The 26559-nt window shown below is 39.2% G+C and overlaps 1 long non-coding RNA gene across 2 annotated transcripts in view; it reads left to right on the top strand.

Annotated features, from left to right (window-relative positions):
* Positions 1–25461, top strand: part of LOC135712501 (uncharacterized) — a 43713-nt gene extending 18252 nt beyond the window's left edge. For both annotated transcript variants that reach the window (XR_010518644.1, XR_010518643.1), the window contains one exon: positions 25365–25461. This is a non-coding gene — a long non-coding RNA (uncharacterized LOC135712501). The remainder of the gene's footprint in view (positions 1–25364) is intronic.
* Positions 25462–26559: the final 1098 nt, after the last annotated feature.

Genomic DNA, 26559 nt, shown 5'->3' with positions numbered 1-26559 from the left:
CCTGATATCATTTTGAAAACAAGTCTTGTTATTCCAGATATTTATCAAGGATTGTTGCAAGCAAATTTCTTCCATAATACCACTGCCGGCCAGTAGGAGTTAGATTGAATACACACACACACACATACACACAAGTCTTGTTATTCCAGATATCATTTTGTTTTCAGTTTTTATCGCATAACTAATTTAGTTATCAACATCGACTAATTTTGTTATCAGTTATCATGAAAGAATATGAAATTATGCAAGGTTACTTTAAAACTTCAAATATTATCCGCATGGTAAGAAAAAAAAACACACTGCCAATCATCTTTCAAATCAGTTATTTTTTTTTTTTTTATATCCTATGAGTAATTTTATGTTATAATTTGTGTTGTGTTGGCTGCTTATTCAACTATGTTATCATATTCAGTCATCAAATCTTTGCTCGGGAGGTCATTGGAGTAAGGTGAGCAGAGGGCAAAGCAATCAGATTCAACAAGTGATTTTCATATGATTTTAACAGCCATCTGCCTTCACATTCACTTCCACGTGAGAGGTTGAATTTTTGAAAAATAAATAAGTCAAGTCACTAACCGCAGAGCCGTGTTGTTACCTACTTTTTGTTTTCATTGGCTGAGCATACATTCTATATTAAAGATTTCTCAATTGGGTTCTTCAAGGGAGCAAAATGACCAAGCTCTAGCAAAAATGTCAATCATTGTCCATAACAAATAATTATGCAAAGTTTCATACAAATCGGAGAAGGTCACGTTTCCAATTCGTCATTTGGCGTTGAACTGCTCAAGGGTAATTTCTTAAATTCTACTGCACTGGAACTATTGTAAATAAGTTCGATTACATTAACATAAATCAGCACCTTAGCGCCCCTCGCTGGCGGCAAGCTGTCAATTAATTAGATGTGTGTCAAATATCGAAGCTTTAAGTCTTGATACATGAGATCGATACATAATATCGTTGTGCTCAGAAAACGAATCTCTTAAAGATGATAATGTATTAAAATATATATAATTTTCTAAATTCAAGAATCCAATACAATGCTATAGTGATTAAAGGCAAGCAGTCTGAGTCACGTCTTCTTGAGTGACCGAATGGTTTTTGTTTGCTCTTTCCGAGGGGTTTCTACCTACATTGATTTAGTCGTTAGTGGTTTACGCACTTTGACAATTTGCAGTGAATTTAGTAGATTTTTCCTCGCAGCATTGATGATGATGATGATGGTCCCACCTCTTACCCCTACAAAGGTTTGAGCTGGACGAGTTATCTTTAAGATAATTAAATATAAACATTTTAACCAGGTTTGCAAACAAAATCGAGCTGGTTACAATTACAGATATAAATGTCCTGTTAAATATGCTATAGGCATCAACCAAAAACATTTCAAGGGTTAACTAGTTATCAAAAGTCCAAGTATAGTCCTCGACAATACTTCCATTTACACGTGACCTGGGATTTACACGTTTAAGCTTCCGCAGTGCCAGGACTATATCCAAGGAAACGACTTCCAGCCAATCCTTTACTAATTCAGGCTTTTGCCACAAAGCATTCAAATATGGACTCAGATTTCACGCAATATGTTCAGTTTTTCACGAAAAAACGTATTTTCATGGATTTATTTTAGTGCTCTAAAGTTCGATTTCAGCTCACTGAAAAATATGTTTGAATTTTTAAAATCAGACCTGAGTGAATTGATGCGTGAAAATATATTTTATGGAGCACACACAAATTTGGAGAAAAATGAGTTTAAATTCACGAATTTTAATCGGCTGTTCTACCAATGGATTTATGTTTCACCTTTTAAGAAAAAATATTGAATTTTGTAGAACAGACCTGGCTGAATCAATGCGAGAAATCATATGTTTTGAAGCACGCACATTTGTTGAGAAAAACGATTTAAATTCACAAAAAAAAAAATATTTTCTTGAAAATGTTTATTATGCTCTGGTTAGTTGGATTTTATCCCGCTCATTGACAAATATGATTGAATTTTGTAGAACAGACTTGGTTTAAGCTATGCGTGAAAGTAGATTTTTGAAGCATGCACAAAAAGTTTACTACTCAGTATGGTATCTTTAGCTCGATTTTGAATTGATCCTGCTGCCCAGCTAGAAGACTTTTTCAGTGTACAGCTAGAAGATGTATATATTTTATGGACCGCTCCCTTCAAGTTCTGCTGTGGTATATTAAATTTCACGGGCATAGCGGAATTAGGTGGGCTAATGAGCACACGGAGCGAAATGAGCACCCATAATTTTGATAAAACTATGAAATCTTAAATTTTTTCACCTAAGCAAATCCAGTACACAAACCAGAAAGCTTCACTATCAGATAGTGCTGTTGGTATGCGAAGATGAGCTCAAATTCGCGAGAAAAGGCCACAAGAAGTTTGTTTGTAAAAGTTTTGAAATCTTTATTGAAACCTAGTTTTTTTTTTGTTCTAAATAGAATTTGACCACTAGATGGGTTTTGTTGGATGTGGTGTAGAAATGGAGAGAGGAGTTTTAGACATGGAATCGATCTCCTGCAGGTGGCGATTGACCAGAAGCGCGTTGCATGTTATCGCCGGCAGTTGCAGCTTCAATCCACCCTGCTCTCTGCTGCGCGCCAACTGCTGCATCGGGACTCTTGCCGGCAGCCCGCGAAACAGAAAGGGCACCATCGGCGCTGTCAGTTTAACAGTATGTACACATTGTGGTGGAATCACCGACTAGATACCATACATTTGTAGTAATGAAGGTGATCAGCAGTAGTACCAACCGGTGGAAAAAAACGATTTTAAATTGACTCACTACTTGAATAGCCTATTGGTCCCAAATACATCCATAACCGTACCCCATTCTAGTCGAAATTCTAGTACTACACTATGTTTATTTTGATTCACTATGAAAGTTTGACAGATAAAATTCGTGGATTTTCCTTTGTTTCGAGGGGTGCATCGATTAGCTTGGGACCGAAGAGAGTACCAGAACTGAGCCAACAAGTTGAGCACGTTTCTTCGGGACCTTCTGGTCTTATGGTAGTACTTTCTGATAGAGGGTAAGGGAGTACATGCATCCATATAAGTTATGATATGATGGATACTAGAGCATCCCAGTTTATATTCACCATCTGCCGCACTGAGTTTGCAAAAATAACACCCAGCACCTTCACATTCTCTGTGGTCTGCAATCCTGGTATCGCTAGTGGATCCCCATTGATGAACCCGACATCGATAGCCAGCTATTTCCTGCAGATTTAGTTTGCCCCGGCCACGATCTCGAAGCTGCCAAACAGCTGATAAATCAGGTCGATCGTTTGTGTTGAGGTGGCAACCACCGTGATGTCGTCTGCACACGCAACGCGATTCAGTAACTCATGAGAGACCCAATCGAAAGCGTGGTCGAGATCGAAAGAGATCATCTTCTCTTTCTGCTTTCTCACGATCAGTTGGGCCACAGGAGCCTTGAGCGAGAGCGTAGGTTGAAAGATGGATCGATAGGTATTTGCGCACTTTTGCGCGACGCTCAGTACTCGATGTATCAGGAGTATGTGTTCCAGTCGGCTCTTCATCACGCGGAATTGGACGGTACGATCTTGCTGTCTCATCTCTTCTTTACTAACACGATTTTACCATCGGCAAACTCTGAGGGGAGCTCATCCGTCATTGCTTCATTGATAACGAAGTAGAGCCAACAATCAATACGAAACTAACGATTTTAAATTGGCTCACTACTTGACTAGCCTATTGGTCCCAAGCAAACGATTAACGTACCCCATTCTAGTCGAAATTTTAGTACTACACAATGTTTGTTTTGATTCGCTATGAAAGTTTGACAGATAAAATGAGGGATTAGTGGATTTTCCTATGTTTCGAGGGGTGAATCGATTAGCTTGGGACCGAAGAGAGTACCAGAGCTGCGCCAAAAAGTTGACACATTTCTTCGGGTCCTTCTAGTCTTAGAGTTACCACTATGGTAGAGCCCCCGATAGATGACGTCAAAAGGTAAAACTACCGGCAGGGCATCTATGCCCGGTGATTTTCGTTTTTGTGACGTTAGAATGGCGTTTTTCAATTCGCCGATGGTGATTTCTGCCATCACGGCAGCATTGGCTTCGTCGTTTTCGGGTACTGCTCTCTCGGTTTCAAAAACTAAATCTTATCTAAGTATAAAGGGAATTAATCGTTGCAATTGAGGATTGCAACGATTTTTGCCAGAAATTATTAATTATTTTGTTGGACATTTGTTCTAAAGTCTCAACATTCGAAATTCTATGTACCTCGGTAGTACCAACAATCAATACGAAACTAACGATTTTAAATTGGCTCACTACTTGACTAGCCTATTGGTCCCAAGCAAACGATTAACGTACCCCATTCTAGTCGAAATTCTAGTACTACACAATGTTTGTTTTGATTCGCTATGAAAGTTTGACAGATACTATGAGGGGTTATTGGATTTTCCTATGTTTCGAGGGGTGAATCGATTAGCTTGGGACCGAAGAGAGTACCAGAGCTGAGTCAAGCACGAAGCACGTTTCTTCGGGACCTTCTAGTCTTAGAGTTACCTCTATGGTAGTACCAACAATCAATACGAAACTAACGATTTTAAATTGGCTCACCACTTTAGTAGCCTATTGGTCCCAAGCAAACGATTAACGTACCCTATTCTAGTTGAAATTCTATTACTACACTATGTTTGTTTTGATTCGCTATGAAATTTTGACAGATAACATCAGGGGTGTGTGGATTCATTCAGAACATGCAGGGGTGAGTGAAATAGCTTGGGACTGCTTGGGACCGTTGTTCTGGTACTGAGTGAGCCAAAAATAATAATGATTTTCTTCGGGACCCAGTGGTCTTAGAGTTACCTCTATGGTAGTACTGTACCATGGAGGCAACTTCAAAATCATCTTCAGAACTTTGTTCTGAAGCCTTTAAAGTGCTTTTTTCCTGGTAGTGCAACAACTAGACCATATTGGCACAGCGTAAAGCATGGCCGGTCTAAAAACTTGTTAAAATATTAGAAGTTTGTTCGTCAGGCAAAAATTCGATTTCCTGTTTATAAGAGGATACAAACATTTCTTATATTTGTTACATTTGGCTTGAAAGCCCTCAATGTGATCTTTAAAAGTTAATATTTGGTCTAGTACTTCACTAGATATTTCACTTGGTTTGACCAGGAAATTGGAACTCCGTTCATAGTGACTATGTGACTACTACTAGGTTTCAAAGCTCTAGGCTTATGTGGAAATATTATAAGTTGAGTTTTGGAAGCGTTGGGAGAAATCTTCCATTTCTGTAAATAAGAAGAGAACATATCTAAACTTTTCTGCAGTCTGCTGCAAATAACACGAAGACTTCTTCCTTTAGCGGAAATGCCTGTGTTAGCAGCGAACAAAGATTTGTGGCAACCTTGAGGTAAATCAGGGAGGTCTGAAGTGAAAATGTTATACAATATAGGCCCAAGAATGCTACCCTGAGGAACTCCTGCTCTAACAGGTAGTCGTACAGATTTGGATTTTTGATAATTTACCTGTAGAGTTCTGTCAGTTAAATAATTTGGAACTAATTTCATAATATAGAGTGGATTTTTTTTTTCAAATTTAGCAATCAAACCTTCATGCCAAACACTGTCGAATGCTATTTCTATGTCTAGAAGAGCAACTCCAGTTGAGCAGTATTCAGATTTGTTTGAACGAATTAAATTGGTAACTCTTAAGAGTTGATGAGTAGTTGAATGCCCATGGCGAAATCCAAACTGCTCATCTGCAAAAATTGAGTTCGTATTGATGTGAAGCATCATTCTATTTAAAATTACCTTTTCAAAAAGTTTGCTTATTGAAGAAAGCAAACTTATTGGACGGTAGCTAAAAGCTTCAGCTGGATTTTTATTCGGTTTCAAAATTGGAACAACTTTTGCACTTTTCCATTTATCAGGAAAGTATGCCAAATGGAAACGTCTGTTAAATATTTTTACCAAGAAAGACAAGGTAGTACTCTCTGAGAGATTTTTGATGAGGATATAGAAAATTCCAGCATCACTTTCATATTATGATTTTTTTTTAGTTATGACCTTACTTCGTCCGAATCAGTCCCCAAGGAATCATCAAAAATATTTTCCCGTGAGAAAATATTCAGATAATTCCGAGCAACCTGATTCTCAATAGGACTAGTAAGACCCAAACTGAAATTATGGGCAATTGCTCAGCAAGTTTCTGAGCTTTTTCCGAATTTGTGTTAAAAATTTTAACACCTTCTTTAAGCGCTGGAATAGGCTTTTAAGGTTTTTTTCTCCTTATTTTTGTGAGTTTCCAAAAGCGTTTGGAACTCGGGTCTAATTTAGAAATATTATTTTCAAAAGTTTTGTTCCTCAGGGCAGAGAATCGTTTTTTAATTTGTTTTTGCAAACCCCGCCAGATAACTTTCATGGCAGGATCGCGTGTTCTTTGATATTGTCTCCTACGGACATTTTTAAGACGGATCAAGAGCTGAAGATCGTCGTCTATTATAATTAAATGGAATTTAACCTCGCATTTTGGTACTGAGGCAGCTCTTGCTTCAACTATAGAAGTAGTCAGAGATTCAAGAGCATAATTAACATCATCTTTGGGTTGCAAAGGAATGTTTGGATTGAAGCTATGTTTCATAAATGTTCGATATTGCTCCCAATCAGCTCTATGGTAATTGAAAGTAGAGCTGTTGGGATTAGAAATTATTTTTGGGATATTTCAAAAGTTACTGGAAGGTGATCAGAACCGAAGTCAGCATGCGTAACCAATTGGCTACAAAGTTGACATGAATCAGTTAAGACCAAATCAATAGTTGAGGGATTTCTTGCTGAAGAAAAGCATGTTGAGCTGTTTGGATATTGAATAGTGTAATAACCTGCAGGACAATCGTCAAACAGAATATTACCATAGAGGTGCTGATATTACCATTGGAATTGCTTTGAGTATTATTCCATGAGCGGTGTTTTGCATTAAAATAACAAATAATGATGAATTAAGATCTATGACGGGTAAGTTTCTGAAGGTCACCCTTACCAGCCTTAATTGTTATGATATATATCTAAGTGTTTTTAAATTGTTCCTGTCTTGGGAATTCAGTAATTTAAACAAGTTGTATATACCTGCATGTCAGTATAACAATTGACATCTTAAAACTAAAAACTGATACTAAATCTTATCTAAGTATAAAGGGAATTTTTGCATGAAATTATTAATTATTTTGTTGGACATTTGTTCTAAAGTCTCAACATTCGAAATTCTATGTACCTCGGTAGTACTGTACCAGGGAGGCAACTTCTGCTGGCCTTTGCATTGAAATGGCAAATAGGCAGTAGATTATCAAACGTTGAAGTAGCACGATACTCAAGCAATGTGGCTGGGGGACCTCCCACCTTTTACGGAGATGAACTATCCTACGGCTAAAAAATTTCTGAATAAAGCAAAAAAAACAAGCTATAAACGTTAGTTGTCCAAATTTTGTTTCAACAGAAACGCCCAAAGTTTCAAATGAAGAAAGAATTTTATCTTTGATTCGTCTATGAACAATGATGGCAACGCCACCACGAGCTCCATCAAGACGATCATTTCTATAAATGAAATAATTTGCGTCCCTTTTAACCTTATGGTCAGGTTTAAGGAACGTTTCAGTTATAACGGCAATATGCACGTTATGAACTCTCAAAAAGTTAAATAGGTCGTCTTCATTATCTTTAAGAGATCGAGCATTCCAATTTAAAATATTTAATGATTTTAAATCCATTACTGAATTTCAAAGTCATGACAATATTGTGCGCAAATTTTACTCCAGTTTGAATAGCATCAAAGTTTAAAAATTAAAAAAAAATCCGCTAAGCGAACCCCACACGTATCAATATATTGACGCGAAGGGTAATTATTGACAATAATATTGATGATGTGAACACAGAAATATTGTCAATATCGATGTATTGACATCAATATAGAATGTATTGACAATACAATTATTGTCAATAAAAGCAACAGCGTAGGGTTCACTTTAGAATTACGTTGGTTAGTATTTTGATTTGATTGATGCAATAGCAGTACAGGTAGCTCGATTTACTCGCTGAACATTGTTAGCAGCGAGGGGAGCAGGTATAGATGAAGAATTTGAAGCAGGGGTGATATTTGTACCTACGGGTACAAATGTAGAATTTGTTCTTCGCTGACCGTTGTTAACACCTCCCGTCCCTCCCGCTCCCCTCACTCATATCAATCGAAGTAAAGATGCAAACTGATATAAAGTCGGAATTTTTTATCTTATTAGCTCTTGAAATACACTGACCTATTGGTAGTTTATCCACAAGTTGCAAGTAAAAAGCAACTTGGAGAACTTTACGAGAACGATTTAATTTTGCACCAGCGGCACGTTCGAACCGATCAAACAAATCATTGATGCGTTCTATTACCTCTGTGTTGGTGACTATCACAGATACATCATCTGCGTATGCCACCACAAGGTCGGGACCGAGTTGTCGCTCTAGCTCTTGCAGGAACGGGTGGAGGTAGATGACGAAAAGTAGCATCGATAACGGGTCTCCCTGTCGCACCGACCGTTGGATGGGAAAATGCTGCGAAAGATGTCCATTTACAAGCAGCCGAGATGAGGATTGTTCGGCAATTCGTACCAGTGCAGTAAGCCGACAAAATCTGGGTTTATTCCCAGCTGCCGCATGGTTCCGTGAAGGAAGGAAAGGGATACCCGATCAAAAGCGTGATCGAGAAAGTAGCTTATCAGTTTCCCTTTTCGTTTCCTCGCTATCAGCTGTGCATTACGATCTTCCAGAGAAAGAGTGGCTTCGAAGATTGAGTACCCTTCGTTTGAACACTTTTGTACATCACTCAATATGCGGTGAGTCTTCATCACGACCTCGATTCTGCCGAGAATTTTAAAGTCCGCATTCAGAAGGCTGATCGGGCGGTATCCTCGAGCGGTATTTGCCGTTCCTCTCTTTCGTACCAACACGATTACTCCGTTGGCGAATTCAGAGGGAAACTCCGTTGTCATAGCCTCGTTTAATACAAGGTTCAGCTCTCGGTGGATGACGTCGAATGTACGTTGGTAGAATTCGACGGGTAACCCATCGCTTCCCACAGCCTTCCTTTTTGCTGATGTACGAATAGATGACAAAATCTCTGATGTTGTTATCTCAGCCATGCAAGAGTCGTTGCTCTCGTCGTTTTCGGGTACCACTCTCTCGCATTGGAAGGAGTGCTGTGCTTCCTCATTTTCCTCTGTCGCAGTGTATAGCTCTCTGAAGTATCGGAGCAGATGCGTTTCGATTGCTTCGGAAGTGTTTAGAACTTCGTTGTTTTCGCCACACAGCTCTGTGATGACGGTTTTTTTCCTTCGTCTTTCTCCCAGCTGGAAGGTACTTATGCTTTCACCTGCAATAAACGTGTCGTTGATACGCATAAAGTTCTGCGAGAAAGTGCGCTGGTGAGCAAGCATTTTTGCTTTCACACGATTGATGGTGACTATCATCTCTGGATAAGGAAATATCCATCATACACTTGCTGAAGCTGTACATACAGCCGTTGGTGTTGTGCATGAAACTCACTGTATGCCTCGTGAGATTTCCATCAAAAAAAGGACTGGATTTTCGGTTTAGCGTAGGATAACCACCACGTGATCCAGTTCGGAAAATTTCGTCTTTGTCGGGTCACATATTGCCATCTGATCTGGAATTCGTCAACGTTCTCTGCTGTCAGAAGATGGGGACGTAATGACCAATAACCCGCGACCAGGTTCGCGGCCTAGGCTGCCCAAGTAACAAATCTAGAGCTGCTTGGCTATATTCAAAATTTATAAAGGTTTTATTGCAGCTGCAACCATTACCTACAGCTTTATGACGGTCATATACAATGCAAGTCATGAAACATTCTTATAGCTATCTACAAAACCCCTATAAAGCTAATGTAAAAACCAACTGATGCTTATGCTATTTTCACTTATGAAAGGTTTTATGATTGCTCTGAAGTATAAAAAAAGTAATATGAATTGCCCTTATAAAACCAAAAAATAAATCCTTTTGTTGCTTTATAAGTAAGCGCAATAAAACTAGTTGGCCATGAAACAGTTATTTTAAAACAATTATAAGCATTCAGTTGCAACTTGTCAGAAATGTAAATAGGTGGTTTATTTTTACAACATAGAAAAAATCAAAACTTTCCGGTACTTCCAAGTGGAGCTCAAAGAAAATCAACAAAATTGTTGGCATGAGCATGAAAACATTTCGTGTATACGTATACGCGACGTAGTGTGCGTAAGAAAAACGTCAGCAATCTCCATGATTCTTCCGTTCTCGCTCGCATATAGATGGGGTGACACGGTCGAATCTTGGTCGAAATACATGGAATGGTGACAGTCCTAGGGCAAAAAGGTTGAAATCACGTATAACTTTTCATAAAGGTTAATGTACCATTCAAAACTTTTCTAAATGTTTGTAAAATTCATCGGTTGCACCCGTAGAATAGGAATATACATTTGCCCTCAAATAAAAAATTGAATTCAAGTTGAACATTGCATTAGGTCCTAAGTAATATTAACAGATTCTCTTCGTCGACTTTTTCTTTGCATCCCCACGGTCATGTAAAGACATTCCCAGGTATTTTCAGCACATAAATCGATAAAAGAAGCTTTTATCTAGCATCCAATACGACAAACACATCAAGAAACGGTTCTGTGAATAAGTTATTAACGGAAGAGAATCGATCAATGTAACTTAGGACCTAATGCAAAGTTCAGCTTGAATTGCTCTTGTAAAAAGAAAATAGTTCTCGTAATGAAATCATGCATTATGCTTTTCTGTTCTGCTTTCATCCTATGCACACTGGGCCAGGAATGCAACCTAGCGGAACAAAATTAATAACTCCGAAACGAAGCATTTCCGCGACTTGGTGTCTTCGGCAAAATTTCTCGTCATAATAAGGACCATCTATTAACATAAACAAATAGTTCAAAACTCTTTCGCAAATATGGTGTCACAATCTAACTTCTTTCTCTGACGTATATATTGACCAATGTCGTGTTTTCAACCCGGAGAGCAACAAGTCGTCCATCCAAGCTCTTCTCTACATGGGAAAAGCGTATATACTCCTTCAGCGCTATTGCCGTCCCTCGCCTTTGAAGATCCACATTTGCGACGATATTGTAGCCAGGAATGGAGAGCTGCGCGTTCTCTACTTCTTGCAGAAAAACGATGTCGAGATCCATTGTTGTACAAAATGATCGGAGAGCGTTGAGTTTCGTTTCGATGGTAATCGTGTTAATATTTATAGTGGCAACGTTGTAGCTGGTAAACTGATCCATTTGAATAGTTCTGCTCCCGCTCGTCGTCGCTGCCGTCTCGTCGCTTTCTAGTTTGGCGCCGTCCTCTCGGACGTGTGCTGCTGTTGGTTGATATTGCCGACTCGTCTGTCTCGTTGCCATCGGATTTGCCACTGGCAGGTTTGTGAACCACTTCGTCACTAGCAGGAGGTTGTTGACCAGGAGTACTGGACAACGACCTGCTATCCGATGGTTATTTCGAACCTGATATGGGTATGATAGGGGCAGTGGATTTGTTGCAGGTACCGGCATCAGCTACTGCTGCTGCTGCTTCTGCTTCTTCGGCGGCGGACATCTCAATGCCGACGTTTGGTTAATCGGCAACGATGATTTTGGGGCTTGCGGCTTCGCAGAGGTTTTTGCCGGCATTGCTGCTGGCTGTTTCGTCGCATCGGCATACGATTTCTGAACAAGCAGTTTTTTGTTCTGCACACAGGACGCACCGATGTGAATAAATTCTCGGCAGTGTCGGCAGGTTTGACGTTGGCCAAAATAGGACAGAAACGTCGATTCTCCATCGATGAAGACCCACGACTCGATGTTGTGTTTTACGATCATTTTTGCAATCCGAACACCAGTGTAGATACTCGGAAAGGTAAATTGTTGATCACTTCCGCACATCTGCTCTCGCACTGAGATGACGTCACCGTAGGCAGATAAGAATTTGCTGATCGCATCGTCCGACACGTCCTCAGACAGATCAAACATCTTCACCTCCACTGCTCCGTCCTCCAACGTTATTCGCAGGGGGATCTTCTTCCCTCCTTCCACTACCCTTCGTGTTTTCCATCATGTTCTTCGCACACTTTTTGTGCCAGCGCCAAGTCGACGACCTTCACGAAGGCACATCCTAGGCTCCGGCTACACTGTATTCTCAACACTTCACCTGACTTTAAGCCCAGGACAGTTCCAACGAAACTTTGCACTTTCACATAGTCCGGCTTTTTCGGCATCATCGTATAATCTATGCGGAATGTGTTCTCGCGGCGCACCATCGCAGAGTCGTAGAACGTAGGAACACGCAACGGCTCGGCGATGAAAAAACGCAACGAAAAAAAGGAAAGCAAGCTTTTAATCGACTTCCTGGTTTAGCTATAACGTAGACGCGTCTGCTTGGCTCGGAAGTTGAGCGCTAACTGATGTGTTATTCAAAAATTCTCAATCTAATATGTGTAGGAGGAGGACCATTGTATCAACAATCAATTCGAAACTAACGATTTTAAATTGGCTCACTACTTGACTAGCCTATTGGTCCCAAGCAAACGATTAACGTATCCCATTCTAGTCGAAATTCTAGTACTACACTATGTTTGTTTTGATTTGCCATGAAAGGTTGACAGATGAAATGAGGGGTTGAAACCTGGCCTGCAGATTGAGCAATTGTTTTTGAATAATTTATTTGAAAATAACAAAACGATAAGATAAGAAACTCTGAAGTTAGAAATTTGATCGGCCTTTACTTCCATTGATATTTATGAGTGAAGGGGCGAGGGGGAGGGTAACCCCCCCCCCTCACGATCTTCGCATATGAGATAAAACTATTTGCATAATTCATCTGGAAAAGAAGTGAAATTGTGAAATTATTTCAGTTTGGAATCTGACTTCCCTTGGCAGGAAAAGTGATTTTTGGCATTTAATTCGAAACAGCAATCTTTGAACAGCTATAACTTTTTTTTAGAGACATTCTAGCACAGACAAAGGATGGCAAAGTTGTTAGGCATTTCATGAACTATACTTAAACGTGATTAGTGGCATGGTTTAAGCTAAATTGTGGTCCCTAGGAATGAAAATTCAAAAAAAGTAGGTTTTCCTATACTAATTTCCATACAAATTTCAAACGCAATGCGGAAAGCCGGGTTAAAAGCAATCATTCCTAAATTTTGCACAGTTGTTTTGAACGATTGTGCTCAGTGTTCGGAAAATCATTCCCAATCTCATTCATTGAGCCTCCCTGCGAGAATAAACTCGCGTGCGAATGCGGCAAACAAAATTCACGCTTGAGATTCTCATGTATATTCATGCACTCACACTCACAACGCTGAAAAATCATTCCAGCTTAACACTCATAAAACCACTCAAACGTCAATTGATATCATGTCTATGCATGTTGTGTTAGTTTTCCAACCCCTGATGCGCAAACAATAGTAATATCAATGAATAACGCCAAAATAGAAAGCAATGAATTTTTGAACCTGAAAACTCATCGGTGATTTTTGCGACGTTGAATTTTGCTAGGCAAAACTCATAGGCTGATAAACTCATGCATGAGATTTTAGTTTTTGAGTTTTTCCGAACACTGATTGTGCTACATTTTCCCGAATGTCACTTCCCCGAACAATTAAGAGATGAACTAGCCTAAGGCTAAAAATCTCCAAAATAAAGATAAAAAAAAACTTCCCCGAACGCCATTTTCCCGAATACCCATTTTCCCGAATACCCATTTTCCCGAATACCCATTTTCCCGAATGCCGTTTCCCCGGATGTGCCATTTCCCCGAATGCCATATCCCCGAAAAAAAAGTTAGGAAATTTCCAACCCTGATTGCTTATGGCGCAACACCCCTACCAAATATTTTTTCTCGTTTCGCCTCCACAAACGATAATTTAATTAAAATGTTGAAATCTGCATACATTATTTTTCGGTTTAACTTTTCGTCCATAGAAGGTGGCGCTATGCTGTCAGTAGTTGTGAGTGTAAAACTCACAGCATTCCTCGATTCATTTGTCAAATCATATATCTCACAAGTTTTGCCAAATTCCTCGATTTGAATTTATAAAAGAAAAAATCTCGTAAAACTATGTTATCAATTATTAAATCCATCGACCTCACATATTGTCTAAGTTCTAGGAAGAACTGCTCGTTTATAAAAGAAGGAAACATTTCCTCAAAATACATTACCAATTTGTCAAAGCGTCAATCTCACAAGTTTTGAGAAAATTTCAGAAAAAAACATTATAAAAAAGGGAAAAATACGGCCTACGGCTGAAAATCTCGTAACTAAATTTAAAAAGAAGGGAAAATCTCCTAAAAAATATATTAGCAATCTGTCAAATCATCGATATTAGTTTTGCCAAAGTTTTCGAAAGAACTGCTCATGAATAAAAGAAGGTAAAATCACCTAAAAATATATTATCAATTTTTACACTTCCACTTCTAGTACTGCCGCCGTCTAAAACTCTCGCCCCATTGATTTACTTTGAACAGAGTTTTTCCCTTCTTTTAATCATTAGCTGTTCTTTTAAGGTTAATTGTTGCAATATTCAAAGATGTCTTCTTAATGATCGCGAAACCAACCTAAGAAATGTAGTACAGTCAAGGTATTTTATAAATTTTTGGATTTCATTCGAGGAAGTTATATTCGGGAAATGGCATCCGGGGAAATGGGGGTATATGTTTGTATGGGATTCGGGGAAATGGCGTTCGAGGAAGTGACATTCGGGGAAACAACATTCGGGGAAATGTAGCACAATCGTTTTGAACCCAAATGGAACCAAAAATACATTGTTCTGAAAATTGATCAAGATGACCCACTCTAATACACACTGAAACAAATCGACATGTACCGTTTATTGGATCCATCTTATAACATAGCAATGTCAGCAGATTTATTCATTCTATGTGATGATTGATAGATTCCATTGGATTATCACTTAAAAACTATGACTGCGATATGGAATGATTTCTATCGTAATTTCACATACTTAGTATGTACTTGATAAAACTTTGCTTCGAACGTGGTTAGCGATTGGTAAGATGTATATGAATATTGTCTGATATATTTCATGGTGAAAAACTGTAGGTATGTCATGGGTGAGAACAGACATCTAGAAACTAATGGAAAATCATATAAGTTTGCACTATGAGAAAATTCAGTAAAATATACCTGTTTTCATGATGAATATTGCTCACTAAAAGATATATCTTATAGGATAATCATGTATATTTTATTGGAGTTGCTTTAAACGATTTTTGACGTGTCGCGTGTTAACAGCCATGTAGAAACTATTGGACAGTCATTTAAGTTTGCTGTTTAGGAAAACATGTATATCTCATTGGAAGCTTCCTTTGATTTTTGAGGTTTAAAGATTGTAAACAGATCTATCCCAATCATTATATAGTCATATAGATTTGCCAACAGCAAACATTTGTTTTGGCATGGTTTTCTGGGATGACGGGATGACGGATTGTTCCATTAGATAAGGGGTTGCGAAAAAGAATGTATTGAGATCGAAAAAAAAAAATGATTCTACTGCAATATTTACTTTGCTAAGATTATAACTGTAAGCCTTCTACACGGCTAATTCAGATTCCAGCACTAGTACTCGAACTTCATGAACCAGTTCCATGAACTCTTATAATGTAGTCGTTGTTTTATTGCACACAGGACTCACAGGAGCATTAAGAAAGATTTGAATACACGAAACCTCCGAAACGGAGTATAAATTTGTCAGTGTTATTTGTCTTCCTTCTAGCAAAACGAGCATAACGTTGCACTACATTCCATGTGTCGGGAGAGCTGTTCTTGCTTCATGCTAATTGAACGAGCTCAATATTGAAATCAGCCGTGGCCCAGTGGAATCGAGCGCAGACACCGAAATCATTCACACCTCAACAGTTATGGATCGAATCCCAAATCAGCTACAATAAAAAAAAAGACAACTGTGAAAGCTCCCACTGCCTGATGTTTATTTTTCGATTTATTTTTAGAAATCGAATAAATATATGTGTTAAAAGAAGAAGTAAATTTCATGTGATTATCACATAACACTTTACTTCGATTGATTTATGACACATATATTATATTGTGGTGAAAAGTAAAGCTTATGCTTATGGGTTTCAAATCCATTTCAGTTAATTATTATAATTTGACCGATTTTCATTTACAGGGCTGTTACAACAGGCGCGGATTTCGCTAATTTCACGGATTTCGCTATTTTCGCGGATTTGTCGCGGATTTGAACTTTCAGTCGCGAAAATCGCGGAAACATTAAATGATGTCGTGAAAATCGCGAAGGAACTGATGTGCTGTCACAAAAATTGTGGAATTGTAACCTTTCCGTCCCGGATTATTTTGCTGTCATCAATTGTGTTGTTCATTTGGCTCTCAATTTTTTACCGGTTCAAAGCAAACACCATGCAGATAATCGAGAAATGATCTCAATTCCATAAGTCACACCGGATTTACACGGAAAATTCCCTGAAATCTGTCCAACGTGAGACATTTTCATGTTTTTTTTTTAATTTTATTTCCAATATGAACATAGCACTTTTCGTTGTCAAATCATAAACGAATCGTATACATGCGAATAATTGCCATGTATACCGGATATTCTAGGTTCTTCAAATCGTCCAGGAGTTCAGTTGATTTGTTCTACTATATCAACCAAGACTGCAATAATGTCTGTAGTATCGAAATATGTCCAAACAGATTCAAAGTGTTCAATGTGGATCGTGCCTGACCTATTGCTACGTATACAAGATGTTACAGGTACTGAAATCATTCTGGAGATCAGATTATTTTTCTACTACATCACCCAACACCAATTCAATATCTGTAGTATCGAAATATGCCCAAACAAATTTGCAATGTCTATGTGGATCATGTCAATCTATTTCCGTGTATGCCAAATGTTCTAAGACCGGAAATGAACCAGCGTCTGGCTGAAAATCTCCTTAATAAAGACAACCAACCAACCAACCATGTTCTAAGATTTACAAATCGATATGTCGATACTACAGATATTATACAAGTCTTTGTTGATCTAGTAAAACAAATCATCTGAACTGCAGGACGATTTGGAGAACCTAGATCGTCTGGTATACGTGGAAATAATTAAACATTATCCATATAGACACTATGAATATGTTTGCACATATTTCGATACTACAGACTTTATCCCAGTCATGGTTGATTTAGACAGAATGATTTAGAGATCTTATAACACCTGGTATACATAGCAATAGTTCATGCATGATCCAAATAGACACTGTGCATCTGTCTGGAAATATTTCGATACTAAAGACATTGTCCCAATCTCGGTTGATCTAGTAGATCAAATTGTCTGAACTCCAGGACGATTTGACGAACCTGCAACATCTGGATTACTCGGAAATCGATCATTAAATGATCCACATATACACTTTAAATCTGATTGGACATTTTTCGATACTACAGACATTATTGCAGTCTTGGTTGATCTAGTAGAACAAATCAACTGATGTCCAGGACGATTTGGAAAACATATAATTTCCTGTATACATAGTAATAAGTCGTGCATGATCCTAAAAGTCACATATATACGATTCGGTTATGATTTGACATCGAAAAGGTTCATATTCGAAATAAAAAATATCATGAAAATGTCTCAACATTGGACAGACCCCAAGGAATGTAAATACAGAACCGCGACGTGACCAACAAGTGTGACTTATAAAACTCTGGTAATTTCTCGATTATGTGCAGGGTGTTTGGTTTGAATCATTAAAAAATTGAGAAAACTAGAGCCAAATTAACTACAACATTTAGGACAGCAAAATACGTCAGAGACGCAAAGGTTAATTTTCAAAAAAATAATTGCATTTCAAATGAAAATGCATTATTTTTTTAATAATGTTTCATCAAATCTAGGCCGGTATTATTCAATAAAATCTCATAATGTAAGGGTGTTTTATTATGTTCACTAATAACTCAGAATTTAAACTATACATAAATAACTGAAGATGATACAATGTTATTCTTTTATTTTAAATTCAAAGGTTACAAACGATTCTCCTTTAGCTCAGTCGGTAAAGGCGCAGCTACAAAGCAAGTCCATGCTGGAGGCGACTGAGTCCTATTCCCGTCCGGTCTATTAATTTTTCGGGTTGGAAAATTTCTCTACTTCCTTGGGCATAGAAAGCTCTCAATTAAAATGTGAAAGTACTTCAAAGAACACTAAGGCAAAAATCTAATATGCTATAAGCAATTAGCTTGAAATGCCATGTAGTAGTATACAAATGCTATTTTTAAGCAATGAAAACAGTTTTTTTTTGTCGCGGATTAGTATTTGAAGTCGCGGATTTCTTTTGTGAAATCGCGGATTTCGCGGATCAAATTTAGAAAATCTTGTAACAGCCCTGCATTTATCATATGACGATCATATAAAGTTACCAAATTATCAGCATTGTAAATGTATCAGATATTCATATAGAATTTACCTGACACATTTTCAATCATGTCATTTTCAATGGATTATCTTATAGCGCAAATTTATAAGATTTCCACATAACAGGAATATGTCATATTGGTTCAGTGTACATACATACATACAACACACATAACAATACAATATGTTAGAAGAAATCGAAGTACCTACGATTTATTATGCTATGAACATATTGCATTATATACTACTGTACCTTAGCAACCTACGTAGCAACAGTAATTATTGAATCAAAATAAATTCAATAATTACTGCCACTCGAGCCGAGCTTATTTCTTTTACTCTGCGAAAAAGATATGGGCCCAGAACTGGTCATAGCCCGCAATAAGATGCAATCAAGTGAAGTCGGAAGCAGTGCTGGAAATTCCTCCAGAAAAGAAGCCGGAGAGCCGGAAGTAAGAAATGTAGCTGGAGTGCTGACCGCTGGGAACGGACGAATCAGTTGAGTCGGCATGCCGTTTATCGAAAAGCTGAAGGGTCGCGAAAATTACACGACTTGGGCTTTCGCCATAAAAATGACGCTCATTCGCGAGATATCCTGGTGCGCAGTGTCGCCACGGGACGGCCAGGAAGTCGACGGAGAGGTTAGTTTGCGGGTGTTGGCCACCATCTGTTTGAGCCTGGAGACGACAAATTATAGTCTGGTCCAGGACGCGAATGATCCCAAGGAAGCGTGGGAGAAGCTGCGGAATGCTTTTCAGGATAACGGTCTGACGCGAAAAATCGGGTTGCTGAGGAAGCTAACGTCGATCCGGTTGGACAATTGCGGTAGCGTGGAATCGTACGTCGATGAACTGATGTCCACGGCATACAAACTTGCGGGAATTGGGTTCAAGGTCGATGATTAATGGCTTGCTGTGTTGTTGCTGATGGGACTTCCGAAGCATTACGAACCCATGATTATGGGACTTGAGGCACCGTGTACTGCGTTGACGTCTGACGCAGTTAAGGCAATTTTTTTGCAAGACGTAAAGGTGCAAAGCGGACCGAATAATGTCAGCGGAGATGGTGCGTTATACTCTATCCAAATATCGAAGTGTCGTGGTGGCAACGGTGGTTATGCGAAGAAGGATGATACATGCCACAACTGCAAGATGCGAGGGCATTTTGCAGCAAAACGTCCACAGAAGCAAAATCCTCCAAGAACGTTTGGTAAAGCTTTGTGTAGCGTTTTTGCGATAGGCGATGTAAGCGCCTCGGAGTGGTAATTCAATTCTGGTGCCACATGTCATATGTCCCGAAGTGGCAACGATTTTGCGAAACAGCAAGAATTGTCACGCTCTGTGGGAACGGCAAACAACAGCAGCATGAAGTCGATCGCGAACGGACTGGTCAATTTTGAGCTGTGTGAAGGCCGCATCGAAGTTCAAGAAGTGCTGCAAATTCCGGAACTAACCACTAATCTCCTATCGATCACCAAGATTTGTCGGAAAGGATTAACGGTAGTCTTCAATGCGGAGAAATGTGAAGTACTCGAAAGTGATGGCAAAGTCATTGTATCGGGTACACAGGTACGCGGCATGTACATGCTCAATCGGAGGAACGAGTGATCGTTACATACAACGAGCACAAGCATCTGGCACAGAAGACTGGGACACCTCAATCATCAAAGCTTACGAAAGCTGACAACGATGGCAAAAGGTATCGATATGACGAAGTAAACGATCCCCGAATGCATTGCTTGTATCGAGGGTAAGCATGCACGTAATCCATTTCCTTCCAGTGCGTCACGAGCCGAAGGGCTGCTGGATTTAGTCCACTCCGACCTGGTTGGTCCTATCGAGGTCCCTTCACTAGGTGGAAGTCGTTTCATCATGACGTTCATCGACGATGTGAATCGAAAAAGGAAAAATGAAGTATTCGAAACGTACATGAAGTTCAAGTACACGACCGAAACGCAGACCGGGCGGAAGCTGAAAGTTCTGAGGCCGGACAATGGGACCGAATACGTCAATATACCGTTCAGACGCAGCATGGAGAAGGATGGAGTCGTCACCAAAAGACTTGACGAGCCTGCGCTCCCGATGCAATCTGATAGACCATCTGAAGAGCAAGGGTTTAGGCACAGTGTTCGGGCGCACCGATTTCCCTGCGCTTTGGTCAGATAGCGTATAGGGCATCGTTGTGCCAATTTGGTCGTGGCACATTTCGAGTATGAGAGAGTGATTGCAGTTTGCTCAAAAGTGCCTGAGTAAAATGCAAGTATTTTCGATGATTACCCGTAGTTGTTACAGTGAAGATATACACCCATATTCTCGTTTATGTCTGGACGTGTTTATCATACAGAAACATTTTTATTTGATTTTGTGTGGTGCATGGGTTTCGGGCGTGGACGGGCATATTGGTGATAATATTAAGTTTACGTTAGGATAACGTTGAAAAATTGAGATATGTATCGCTTCAGTTTGAGAAGCACTTCACTTTGCAACCGATGAACCATTCTGACGGCCCACATTACCGTGCAGGCGCCGTGTGTTGGCAGGGTCCAATATTGGACAGTTTTATGTTTCTAAAGTACCATCAGTTAAAACTGTATTTTTCAGCTTTATCTCTATACATTCTTAGGTGTTTATTAGAAGATTATCATGGAGGTGTACGCAGATTCAATGAGTAAACGGTAGTAACATTAAGCGGTCCATAGTTGGGCGATGCTGAACTTGTGGTATTTGCACAACATTTCATGTGAGTACCAAAGTAACCATATAACAACAAAATAATTTTAAATGTAGGTGCAGAGTGAGACAATGCCACTGAGATATGGTTAGTTGGGTATTCAGATGAAACTATTACTTTAAAAAACTAATTCACCATGTGCCCCTTCTCGGAACGAGTGTATTGTTGATGGACCTGTTCTACGATTCAATGATGGATTCTGTGATGATGAGTATCACAAAAAAAAGGTAAGAGGTAAAATAAGTAGCACGATCTTCATCGAAATGTAAGTATTATTGACAATAATAATAAAAATCAATTCGTTTATACATTGAAATACTTATATAAAAGAGAAGGTCCAACAGGGCACCTGATTGAAGCGATTTGATAACATTTCGTGGATAAAGGGCGAGCTCTTATCCCCACTCATTGGGGCATCTTCCTCCTGTTTGGGGCTTGTCTTTTTGACCAATTGGCTGATCAAGTTGCTGGAAGGAGATTCTTTATTGTTCCGTAGATGCGTATAGGCGACTTTGCCTATCGATCTACCCAATCCGTTTTTGGCCCTTCATACAGCGACATGTTGTTATTAAGCTTGATCAAGACAAACAGAGAAGAGAGCCCACTGCTGTCGGACTTAGTTTCCGTGCTACAATGGGTGGAAAACCACTATCATCTATCATCAGTGGTTGGGCGCGCCGATTTCCAGGCAAGTATTTCGATTATGTTACTTATAGTTCGTTTACTGGTAAAGTTGTTTCACCCCAGCCCTCACCGATACAATCTGAGATGCTGTCTGATGACCCCGAAGGCTACAAGGAAGCGACCAACAGACCGGACCGTGAACAGTGGATCGCGGCCATGCTTGAAAAAATAGCTGCTTTGGAAGAAAACAAGACGTGGGAGTTGACGAACCTTCCAAGCGATCGTAAGCCTATTCGTAACAAGTGGATCTTCAAAACAAAGCGAGGAGCAACTGATGAAATCGAGCGGTACAAGCATAGAGGTAACTCAAAGACTAGTAGGTCCCAAAGAAACGTGCTCAACTTTTTGGCTTTGATCTGGTACTATCTTCGGTCCCAAGCTAATCGATTCACCCCTCGAAACATTTGAAAATTCAATAACCCCTCATTTTATCTGTCAAACTTTCTTAGCGAATCAAAACAAACATTGTATAGTACTAGAATTTTGACTAAAATGGGGTACGTTAATCGATTTGCTTAGGACCAATAGGCTAGTCAAGTAGTGAGCCAATTTAAAATCGTTAGTTTCATATTGATTGTTGGTACAAGGCTCGTCTGGTCGTGAAAGGGTGCTCGCAGCGGCCAGGCATCGATTTTGACGAAGTGTGTGGTACGGTATTCCACCATCCAATACCATCTGGCGCTGGCAGTGAAGCACGACTTGGATGTGGAGCAGATGGATGCTGTCACCGCGTTCCTTCAAGGGAAGCTAACAGATGAAGTCATCTATATGTACCTACCGGAAGGGTTTGCCGGTAATTCGAAGGAAGTCTGTCTTTTGCGAAAAGCACTATATGGCCGTATGTGGAACAACCAACCAGCTGGATGAAGCGCTGAAGGAGTTTGGACTGCAGCGGTCCAAAGTTGATCCATGCCTGTACTTTCGTCTTACATCTATGTCGGCGATTTATTAATCTTCACCAACAATGCCAAGTTAAAGCGGAAGTTGAAGATGTTCCTTCACAATCGCTTCAAAATGACGGACCTTGGCGAAGCGATTTTCTGTCTCGGATAGAAGATCACACGAGATAGGAAGAACGGAAAGCTGCGGGTAGATCAGGAGCACTACATCGACAGCATTTTGCGACGGTTCAATCTGGCGAACTGTAATTCAGTCTCCACACCAGCGGAGGTTGGTGTCAAACTGGATAGGTCTATTGCACCGACGACGCAAGAAGAGATCAGCGAAATGAAGCAGGTTTCTTACCAGGAGGCAGTTGGTTGTCTGGTGCAGGCGACGCGGTCAGACATCAGTTTTGCGGTCAACCAACTTAGCCAATTCAACAGCAATCCCGGACGTAGCCATTAGAATGCTGTCAAACGCATCATCCGGTACCTGCGAGGTACTAGTTCAGTTCGGCTGTCATACTCAAAGGAGCACTGCGAATATTTAGTTGGCTACACAGTTGCCGATTGGGGAAGAGATCCGGATTCCAGGAAATATACAACCGGTTATGTTTTCACGTTCATGGGAGGAGCGGTGTCTTGGAATGTTAAGCGACAACCAATAGTGGTGCTATCCACATGCGAAGCGGAATGCATCGCGCTTTCCCGCACTACCCAGGAAGCATTATGGTTGCACCATTTCCAGTCACAGATTGTTGGTATGCCTGAGATTTCGATCCGGTGTGATAATCAATCAGCCATCTGTATCGCACGTAATCAAGGCTACAATCCCAGAACCAAACATCTAGACATCAGGTATCATTTCGTCAAAGATGTGCTAGAAAGAGGAGTCGTCGAGAGGACGGTTTCACCAAACCGCTGATGACTGAGAAGCTGGAATAATTCAAGATATTATTAGGATTCTTAGCTTATGCCTTGTTCAGATTGGAGAGTTATAACATGTTATAACGGTTGTCAAATAATTGCAACACAGAAACCACCATCAAGATAGTGCTATAACATGTTATTACTCTGTAGTCTGAACGTACTATTAGGAAAGAGTGTTAGAAGAGATCGAAGTAACCTACGGTTTCCTATGCTATGTACATATTGCCTTGTACATACTACTGTACCTTAGCAACCTACGTAGCAACAGTAGTTGTTGAATCGAAATAAATTTTCACTAGGCTTTAGCCACTCGAGCCGAGCGGACTTATTTCTTTTACTCTGTGAAAATTATCAAAACTATAATCACATCACTTATCAAGGTGAATCCTACTACTACAAACTTAACCTTCTAACAAAATATCCCTCCCGTGATCTTTGTGGGGATACAGATATACTTGGTCTCAAATTCAGCAAAGATCACGCACTAACATTCTCTTCTAATTCCTACACCTGATTGCAAGGACGTGGCCGGCGCCGTTATCGATCCTTAAATATTTGGAGTCACTGAATGTTGTACAGTGAGAATGATCGACCACTCCCAGTCAGTCATTCAGTTGATGAATTGTGCAATTTCATTGGTTCAGATCAATCACAGAGTAGCAGCAAACCATTGATATGTGCAGTTAGTCTAAGCTAAGCTAACATCAACATTATCTGCAAAAATGCAAAGAGTAGCTAAATGTTAAAATAAAACTCACGTCAATAAGTGTTTTCACTGATAGTCCATTTTCTATCGCAAAAAAAAAATCACAGATTTTCGCATAAATGCAAATCCACTATTTTCTTTGTATGTATAGCAAACTCAATTTTATCGATTATTTTGTGAAATATCAGTTTGTGTGTAGAAATATACATGCCAAGTATTGCTAATTTTGCGCCAAAGTAGACTACTGCACTAAAAATAATCCATCAAAAATAAATTTCGCTCATATAAAAAAATCAATAACTTTCAAAGTTCTATCACCAGCATGTCAATATGAAACTCAATTGAAAAATGTAACACTTACATTCAAAATTTTAGTATTTATTATTTAACTGGGTTGAGCAAAAATAATTCTAAGGGTTCTTTTTTTGCGCAGCGGTCTACTTTGATGTAAAATTCACAATATGGTGTGAAAATTAAAGTAGGTTAGGAAAAAACATTAATACGAAAAAGGTTTTTTTGCAAGTCTCTTTAAAAACGCTAACATTCGCAAATTGATAACAAACCTTAGGATCCGTAAAAAAAATATTCCAGGGTCCTGTTACCAGATTTGTCTTGGATGATTTGGAACAAGTTTCACTTTATTTAATTGGAATTTTAGAATTTAATATATGAACGAATATCGCGTAAAAACAGCGTTGAGTGTATACAAACGGCTTGAACAGTTTTCCATTACCATTGGAGTTGTGGTCAGGCGCGATATACCACTAGGGGATTCAAACATGATATCCACTCATGAGGAAAGTTGGGGTCCTAGAATTAGTGAAAGCATGTGCATGGGAAAAATCATTTAAGAATCGCCCCCATATATGTAAAAGGATTCTGGAAGCATCAAAATAATTTTTTTTTTAATTCAATTTACCTTATAATATTTATACTTTAAACTTTCGTTACAGGTTCGGGAACGTTTACGACTTTCATTAGAAAAGAATACTGAGCTTGAAGAAGAGCTATGTCAAGCAAAAGAAGAGGTAAATATTTATTGCAATTTTCAATATGGTGTAGCAATATGTTTTACGAAAAACAAAAATGCTTTTCTGCAATATTAAAACAATGAAATGGTCCTTAAACTTTGAAAAAGCTCTAGAGGTAACTCTAAGACCAGAAGGTCCCGAAGAAACGTGCTCAACGTTTTGGCTCAGCTCTGGTACTCTCTTCGGTCCCAAGCTAATCGCTCCACGAACCCCTCATTTTATCTGTCAAATTTTCATAGCGAATCAAAACAAACATAGTGAAGAAGTAGAATTTCGACTAGAATAGGGTACGCTTATAGATGTACTTGGGACCAATAGGCTAGTCAAGTAGTGAGCCAATTTAAAATCGTTTGTTGTTGATTCCACCGGTTGCTTTTACTACGTAGCTACCCCGTGTTTTTTTTTGTCACAGGAATGGAGATACGGGCAAGCGTCTAGAATAAGATACTAAAAGAAGGTTCTAGAGACAAACCTTCCAAATGACTCTTCTTGATGCATGGTCACTTTTATGTAAATATAATTTAAGTTTCGCAAAGTATTATTAAATTTTTTTTACCATCTATTTTTGTATTTCAATATTAATTATCGTTCACGTTATATATGTACCAATTACATTTGTTCATTTTGTGGAATAATAACAAGTTCACTTAAGTTAAACTGAAATCACTATTACAAATGAAATGGATTGTAAATCCGCATAAAAACGAAACGCTTGCATACAAGCTGCCTTCCAAATTTCTTTTTTACAGCCACTGAAAACGTTCACTGGCTTGTGAGACTCGTTGTAAAGTCCAAGGTTCAAATCCGAACCATTCTCTCTCGTTAAAAAAAAAATCAATCGAACCAGAAATAGATTGAAGCGAGACAGATTAACCAAATGGTATGAGCGAGAAAGAGTTTCAATCGGCTCAAGATCGTAGTTGATGAGTTTTGTCGTTTAAAAAGGTAGTTAATTACTTCGGTAATTAACGTGCTTCCGGCCGCGAAGACTATGATCACGATTTGATCTGAGGGTTTTTGCAACGTCCACTCGTCCATTTAGTCTTGGACCGTAAAAGTGGCGAGAGTGCGTGAAATAGTTCTTGTGTCGCGGTGTGTTTAAATTGGTATATTAATT

The sequence above is a fragment of the Ochlerotatus camptorhynchus genome, unplaced genomic scaffold (genome assembly GCF_037179485.1).
Source record: "Ochlerotatus camptorhynchus isolate MF236.1 unplaced genomic scaffold, CSIRO-AGI_Acam_v1.1 ptg000487l, whole genome shotgun sequence".
In the NCBI taxonomy this organism is placed as follows: domain Eukaryota; kingdom Metazoa; phylum Arthropoda; class Insecta; order Diptera; family Culicidae; genus Ochlerotatus; species Ochlerotatus camptorhynchus.
The sequence above is the reverse complement of the archived record's forward strand: the minus strand, read 5'-3'. Positions and strand labels throughout refer to the sequence as shown.